The following is an 8,472-nucleotide window of genomic DNA, read 5'->3' on the forward strand; positions in this document are numbered from 1 at the left end:
TGTTTGATAGGTCTCTGGCTATTCGGATTATATATAGTTTCAAAAGATTTCGATACTATGTTTATATTTTTTTAAATTTTTTAATATCAGATGACTGTTTTATTATTCATGTCAGATGTTATTCAAACTAGATGTGCTTTGATATGTCAGATAGGAATTAAAAAACCGGTAAACTACATAATCTTAAGAAAAGTTATTGCACTCTTAGCTGATGAATTTGTTGAAATATTTTAAGCTGTAGAAAATAGTCAATCCTGAAGTTTTGGAATTTTATCTTTAGAATTGTTAACTCTTTTAGCTTTGTAGAGATATCTATCCATGCTGTTGGTTTTTCAATCAGCGAAATCAAGTTTTTTAAGTCTGACGAATATTTAACATGCTTTTTATCTTCCAAATAAGTCCTTGCAATTTCATATGTAGAGATAACACTCTTTTGGTTGGTTCTTAATGGCTAAAGTTGTGTATTTCCTGTGAATCTTTCTTGTTCCAACCACATTAAAATGTAAGTCATGTATCCATGCTCGGTAAACCAAACAAATGTTTTCCAAGCATATATTTTGTGTACACGATGGAGTCGGTGGTGGCTCTTCTTCCTCCACAGGCGTTTCATTTGCAAGTTTGACATTCACTCTCCGCATGTTTAATAGTTTTTAAAGGGTTCTTATCAATTCCTCTAAATAACTTATAATTTTAAACTTTCTAAATAATACCAAATTTTCAAAGAATAAGGATCTCTGTCCAGCTCCACGTCTCCAATGTCACTCTTCCGCTAAAAGGTAATTGAGATTGGTGTAAACACTTGATATCATGAAAATAGAATGGCTAGAAGGAGTTGTTGATGATGCCCATTTTGTAAAACTGGGAGACATCCAAAAGAAACATGATTCACAAATTCATCAAATGCTCCACAATTAGGGCCATTATTATCACATCACATATGATGACATGCTAGATTATGTGTAGCCATTAAATGACTTGTCACCATTTGCCATATATGATGATGCATTTTAAGAAGAGCATTTATCTTCGACGAAAAGGCTTGTAGCTGAAAGTTACTGTGTTCTGAATACATAATGTATGCTTAATTGTTCAGAACATTCTTTGCTACCTAATATTCATACGTAACAGTGTATTGTCCATTATTCATATAGCTCCAACAATAAGAATCTCGCTGTCTTGATTGACTTACGAAAAAACTCTGAATCAAAAAAATATCCTTTGATACCTCCAGGGTCTCCAACAACTCCTCATTCCAACGTCTATTATCACCATGAATAAAGTCACTCACTGTCATCTTCGGGTGAACTACAAACATATGGGATCCATGGATTCTCCCAAACTCTAACTTCAAAACCTAAATGCACTTTTTGGCTGCTTCTCAATGCCACCAATGGTTTTACTTGTCCATATATAGGATGGATTCTCTGAATGATTTACTCGCACATGCGAAATAAATCTGAAATACTTACCATGCACTCTAGCAAGAAGAGAATATGAGAACTGAACTAACTTCCACAAGTGCTTTCCTAACAACATAAGATTAAAATCATGTATCATCCAAAAACCAAGACCACCTTTTTCTTTAACAATAGAGTTTTTTTCCTATTCAGATAACTTTAATTATTAAGTTGCTTGTTTTGGTTCTTTTTGGATTAAATTTGGATCAGTTTTTATTTAATTTTATTTTAAAAAATTAAAGTATTCAATATATGAAGTACATGAAAAGCTAATAAAAAAATTTAAACTGCGCAGAAGTAGGGGTTTTTGCCAAAACTAACCCACAACTTGATTTTAATTCCAAACCTATACCCAAACTTGAATCAAATGCAAAACTAACCTAAAAGCCTAGTGAAATTACAGCTCAGCCCCTTGTGACCAAACAAAAAAACAGAAGCCATTTTTACGAATATAGCCCCAGTAAATCGTCTGAGTCGTCTGAGATGTTGGAAGTCGTCTGGACGACTGAAGTGTAAGTCGTCTGGACGACTGAAGTGTAAGTCGTCTGGTACCAGTTTATTTTAAAAATAATTTATAAATCTTGTAAAAAAATATTTTGATGCGTAAAAAATAAAAATCAAGTAATTATAAACAGTTTTAACTGATATAAATTAAGATATGATAAAATTGATTTGTTTTGAAGATATATGAGTGGAAGTAGTGAATCATGAAATACTTTGGTTTAGGAGTTTGGCAAACATATGTTGTAGTATTGTATGTATTGTTAGGGTTAGATTTTGGAAAACTAAAATGTTTTTTTCAAAAATTAGTTTTCACCTATATGTGTTTATTTCTGTGTATAGTAAACACTTTTCAAGTTTGATTTGGTTTTATGAAGTGTTTAATTAGATAATTAAGTTTAGGGGTTATGTTTAGGGTGTGGACGACTTATATTTCAGTCGTCTGTTAAGTAATTTACCCGGACGACGTATATTTCAGTCGTCCAGACGACTTACTTGTAAGTCGTCTGGAAAGTCTTCTATTTTAGTTTCCCGCTAAAAATATTTAATTTCCCGCTAAAAATATTAAACTCTTCTGGACGACTTACATGTAAGTCGTCTGTTTTAATTTCTTCACCAGACGACTGAAATGTAAGTCGTCCAGGAAGTCGTCTGAGTCAAAAATATTTAATCTAATTGGATTTTTTGTCTCCCTATATAAAGAAAAATTTACACATTCTCTCTCCTCCTCTCAAATGGCTGCAACAAAAATGTAATGTTCATCATTCTAAAACTCTCCAACCTCTCTCTAATCTCTTTGACTTGAAAACACCAAACTTTATATGAATTTTTCAGTTTTGTCTCATGTATTTCTTACTAATCTATCTCTTTTGCAGGTTTTTAATCAAATGGTACTCATCTTCCACTAATTTAGAGGTAGATCTATTAATTTTAGATATGTATTTTTGTGTGTTCTATAAATGTAGATTTATCTAATCTTCCACTCATTTTCTCTATTTTTAAGTCATTTGAACGTTTTTGAATATGCAGGTTTTTCAGATCTGGATTTGATGTGCAGGTTTTTCAGATCTGGAAGACTTCTGGGACGACTTACCTGTTAGTCGTCTGGAAGTCGTCTGGAAGTCATCTGGAAGTCTTCTGACAAAGTCGTCTGGACTTCCAGGAAGTCGTCTGGACTTCCTGGAAGTCGTCTGGACTTCCAGGAAGTCGTCTGGACTTCCAGGAAGTCGTCTGGACTTCCAGGAAGTCGTCTGGACTTCCAGGAAGTCGTCTGGACTTCCAGGAAGTCGTCTGGATTTTTCTGAGCGTTTTGGTAAGTTCTTATGTCTGATTTTTCTTCATTTGGTAACTTCTTGTTGTATAAAGTTCTTACTTTTTTCCCAAACTAAAACTCTCCAAACCCACTCTAATCTCTTTGACTTGAAAACACCAAACTTTATATGAATTTTTCAATTTTGTCTCATGTCTTTGTTACTAATCTATTTTTTTTTGCAGGTTTTTAATTATTTGGTACTCATCTTCCACTAATTTAAAGGTAGATCTATTATTTTTAGATATGTATTTTTGTGTGTTCTGTAAAGGTAGATTTATATAATCTTCCACTCATTTTTTCTGTTTTTAAGCCATTTGAACGTTTTTGAATATGCAGGTTTTTCAGATCTGGATTTAATATGCAGGTTTTTCAGATCTGGAAAACTTCTGGGACGACTTACTTGTTAGTCGTCTGGAAGTCATCTGGAAGTCGTCTGGACTTCCTAAAAGTCGTCTGGACTTCCTGTAAAGTCGTCTGGACTTCCTGTAAAGTCGTCTGAAAGTCGTCTGAACTTCCTAAAAGTCTTCTGGCAAAGTCGTCTGAACTTCCTGGAAGTCGTCTGGACTTCTTAGAAGTCGTCTGAACTTCTTAAAAGTTGTCTGGTCTTGTCTACTCAAGTGGAATCCAAGCTTGTCTTTGTAGATGAATGATCTATAATAGTTTTGTTTGTGATCTGTTTTATGAATTGCATGTATACTCTTTTAGTTGTGAATTTTTTGTAAAATCAGTAATAATGTTTTCCAAGATGTATTAAATGTGCTAACAATATGTTTACACATTTACAAATCAATGAAATAATAGACTTCAGTAGCCTTTTTCTTATCTTTGGATCTCTCATATGCAATAATAAACTCCAATGGCCTTTTTCTCATCTTAATAAACAAGAATGTTGGTAAGAGATGGAAACAAACAATAGTAACTAGTCAAAGCATATCATATTTTTTATAAGTTTGCATTGAAAAACTTAGTCAAATTTAGTAAAACTAAGGGAGAGAACATATTTTGTAAATATGAGTTTTACATATCTTGAAGTTACTTATCACTCTTAAAAATACAAGTTATTCAAAAACTAACGTAGAAGACTTAAAAACTAGTGGAGAAGACGCGGACGACTTCAATCTAAGTTGTCTAGACGACTAAACTATATGTCGTCTGGTCAACGCAGAGGTTATTTTTGCAATTGACTTTGAAATCTGTTATTTCGGACGACTGAAAGTTAAGTCGTCTACTATTGTTTGGTTAAAAAAAAACTCCAAAAAAGCTAGACGACTTACATTTCAGTCGTCAGAGGTTAGTTTTGCATTTGACTGGATTATTTCAGAAGTTTGACTTTTTGGACGACTTACGTTTCAGTCGTCTAGTGAAAATTAAAATAATAATATTTTTTTAAAAGTAGACGACTTAAAGTTAAGTCGTCATAGGTTAGTTTTGCAATTGAAAAAAAAAACTTCAAGATTTAATTATACACAGACGACTTATAATTCAGTCGTCCACCAGACGACTTAATTGTAAGTCGTCCAGGATTTTTTTCCGAGATTCTGGTCAAACCTCGTAAATCCTGGACGACTTACATTTCAGTCGTCTCGTGGACGACTGAATTATAAGTCGTCTGTATATAATTAAATCTTGAAGTTTTTTTTTTCAATTGCAAAACTAACCTATGACTACTTAATTGTAAGTCGTTTACTTTAAAAAAAATATTATTATTTTAATTTTCGCCAGACGACTGAAATGTAAGTCGTCTGGGGAAGTCAAACTTCTGAAATTATCCAGTCAAATACAAAACTAACCTATGACGACTGAAATGTAAGTCGTCTAGGTTCTTTGGAATTTTTTTTGAAACCAAACAATAGTAGACGACTTAACTTTCAGTCGTCTCAGGTTACAGATTTCAAAGTCAATTGCAAAAATAACCTCTGCGTTGACCAGACGACTTCCAGGTAAGTCGTCTACAGCCAGACGACTGAAAGGTAAGTCGTCTACAGCCAGACGACTTCCCAAGTAAGTCGTCTGACGAACAGATCTGGAAAAAAACTCGATGTCATACCTTAAATTAGTGAGATAAGTTCCTTAGCATACATAAGGCTTCTCCAAGCACACAGAATCACAAACGGAAGTCACCCACCCATAATCGTTAGCTTCTATGACTCTATGAACCATGAAAATTTTAGAATCAAAATCTTGAGTTTTTTTAGCTCATTGTGGAGAGAAAGTGAGAGATATGTTGTGTTTAGGTCACAAGAATGGAAAAAGAAGAAGGGTAAATCGATTTTAGGAGCATTAAGAGCTTCAAATTGGTTGTTCATGGTGGTTGTGGTATTGATGACAATGGCAATCTTGTAATTACTTGAAGATGATGAGGGTGAGAGAGTAAAAATGTCATTTTCGAAAAAAAAAATAAAAAAAAAATGGATGGCATTTTCGTAAATTATATGAACTTGTGGGGTGAATAGGGCAAAACCAATTTTCAAAAAAAAGGAGGTTAGTTTTGTGTTTGACTTTAAGTTATATGTCAATTTTGCAAAAATCCCGGAGAAGTATTTGAATTAGCAAAATAGTTTTTATAAAAACTACCATATTTTTCAAAAATATTTTAGTGTATCTATTTTATAGAAGAGTCAAAAAATTAATATTATTAGTTAACTTTGTACTTTTGAGATACTAATTTAAATCTTTCTTTCAAATTAATCCAATATTTGAAATGCTTAACCTTGCTCTATTTGATATCTTTCTGAAATCAATTAAATTTTACTATTTTTTTAGTCGGATTCAAATTTTAGGTTTAGTTATAAATGATCATGCCTAATGTTTAAATCATGACTGTTATAAGATATTTATATCTTGAGAATAATAATAATAATAATAATAAATGGGTTTTATATGGCAACATGGATCACGTGGATGATGTAATTTATTACATCGAATCAAATATATGATCTAACATATACTAAAAGGAGAATATTCTGAGTGTTTAGGGTGTCCACGTGTCAAAATAAATCAACCTATCACGAGTTTACACTTCATCAGAGTCTCCACGTCAGCCAGCTGCCTTCTTTCTTTCTCTCACGCGCCTCCTCTAACAACCCAAACGTCGCTGTTACGAAACTTTGTTCTTCTCCACCTTTAACTATCTCCCTCCTCCATAACTGATAACTCCTCAAATCCTTTTTTTTAATTCCTCTGTTATGACCGCAACACTCGATGTCAACTTCTAGCTACGGCAAATCTAACCATGTTCCTTCCTCTTTCTGTTATTATCCTTCATCTTCCTTGCCTCATCGCCTCCTTCTCATCAAGTAAGGAGCTTCAGATATTTGACGCTCTACCTCTATGGAACGGATCAGATTAGGAGAAGAAAGTTCTCTAAGAGCTAGGTAATTCAATTTGTCTAATCGATGATATTCTTTTGTTTTCTTTAGTTTGAGGATGGAAACTACTCGACTATGGAATGAAAATCTCAGAAACAAGAAGAAATTTGAGACTCATGTGAATTACAGCAAATATACAATCTTAGATCCGAAAGTTTGCAGGTTCTGCCTCAGAAACTTAACAGATAGATCTCTTATTCTGAAGGGAAGCACAAACCATTCACGGGATGAAGTTTCCCAATTTGCAGATCAAGTTTTTCTCTACTCCGAGTGCACCGAACACTGGTAAATATAGTATGTTAAACTCACACCTGCCTAAGTTATGATAATAAGTATGAACATCATTTTCCAATATTTCCAGTTATCAAATCAAAAAGCTCTGGTGGGCAATAAATGCGTCAAGAAAATCTTATGGTTTCTTGGAAGGATGATTTTGTTTGTTGGGCATCTGTAGTCTTCTCAGGGAATCTTCCGGTTCCGGTCTTCTCTCCACCTCAAATACAAAAGCGGTCAGCACATGTTTGCAGCGTTAGGACGGTAAGAATTTCTCTAATATTCATGATTTCTTTTTACTTTTATGTTTTCACTTACACATGTAGATTTTGGAGATCTCTCTTTTGTTTAACGTCAGATTTTGAAATTAGTTTTGCAAGACAGGAAATCGGTGAAGAAGATAGTAAATGAAAGTTGTAACAAATGAGGTGAGAGAAGTGATATCTCACTTTTTGTTTCCTTTTTTACTTGGAAAGATTATATGAGATTGGTTAATACGGAGGAGATGTGGCAAACACAAGATATTCTCTGCATGAGCAGATTTGAGACAGATGTGGGAAAAATTAAAATGACTAGAATTTGACCTGGATTGGTTAATACTTAAATAAGTAATACTCCCCATAATGACCCGCTGATGGTAGTAGACCTGTGCAAGTAGTGGCTGTTCCAACATCAAAGGGTCAAGCACTTGCTGATGAATATGGAAGCAAGTTCTTTGAAACAGTAAGCCAAACACGTCTCATGAAAACTTATAAAACTCCATTGGTTATTTGTTTGCTTGCGTGGCTAATAAGTCATTTCACATGACAGAGTGCCAAAACAAATCTAAATGTGGAAGAGGTTTTCTTCTCGATAGCAAAGGACATTAAGCAGAGACTCACAGATACTGACTCGAGACCAGAGGTAAGAATAAATAAAAATATAAAGGTGCCAACACGTCACTCTAATGTTTTTGTAATTACCTTTAGACCAGACTCTGTTTTCTTAAATGATTGTCTTTCAAGTGTTTTTCTTTATTTCTGCAGGATGAAAAGAAGTGTATAGCCGGCAGTTTTTGTGACATGCTCTTCATAGCACCGTCAGACAGGAGCTAAGGTTCATAATTTAAAAGAAACAAAACTTTCTCATATTTTTTTACTTCATAGTGGATGAGTATTAAGTTAGCTGGTAAGTTTGATTTTATACTTGCAAATCTTAAAGTCTCCCCAAATGTTCTTGGAACTGCTTGCAGTGATGGTATGTAGGGTTACTTGACTCCATGTTCAGGGGAGTCTCACCTGCCTATATTCAAGCCCCCAATGGAGGGTCTGGAGGACATCTTGACCAACCAAGTCATGTGAGATCACTGACCTAGATCACAGGTTTCTTCTAATGGAAAGAATGTACTCAAACTCATCGAATGATACTTTGAAGATATAAGAAAAACAACATCTAATAATTTACTTGAAGATCATAATACTCCGGAGAAGATACTATTTCTTATGTTTATATTTTATTTTTTCTGACATTATATGTTACACTACAATTCTTTAGATCAATCTATGGAACCATTACTTTGTAA

The 8,472-nt window shown here is 33.8% G+C and overlaps 1 long non-coding RNA gene across 4 annotated transcripts; it reads left to right on the forward strand.

The window, feature by feature from the left end:
- The first annotated feature begins 5,895 nt into the window (after nt 1–5,895).
- On the forward strand, nt 5,896–8,472 carry LOC106454970. 4 transcript variants are annotated; one of them, XR_007336317.1, is made up of 7 exons: nt 5,902–6,644; nt 6,801–6,923; nt 7,000–7,175; nt 7,283–7,634; nt 7,722–7,814; nt 7,937–8,006; nt 8,143–8,472. It is a non-coding gene; the product is annotated as an uncharacterized LOC106454970 (long non-coding RNA). The 4 variants fall into 4 exon arrangements; XR_001290092.3 differs by having other exon boundaries at nt 5,896–6,644; nt 7,000–7,634; nt 7,937–8,078; XR_007336318.1 differs by having other exon boundaries at nt 5,901–6,644; nt 6,844–6,923; nt 7,000–7,634.

This window comes from Brassica napus, unplaced genomic scaffold, assembly GCF_020379485.1.
Source record: "Brassica napus cultivar Da-Ae unplaced genomic scaffold, Da-Ae ScsIHWf_570;HRSCAF=852, whole genome shotgun sequence".
NCBI classification, from domain to species: domain Eukaryota; kingdom Viridiplantae; phylum Streptophyta; class Magnoliopsida; order Brassicales; family Brassicaceae; genus Brassica; species Brassica napus.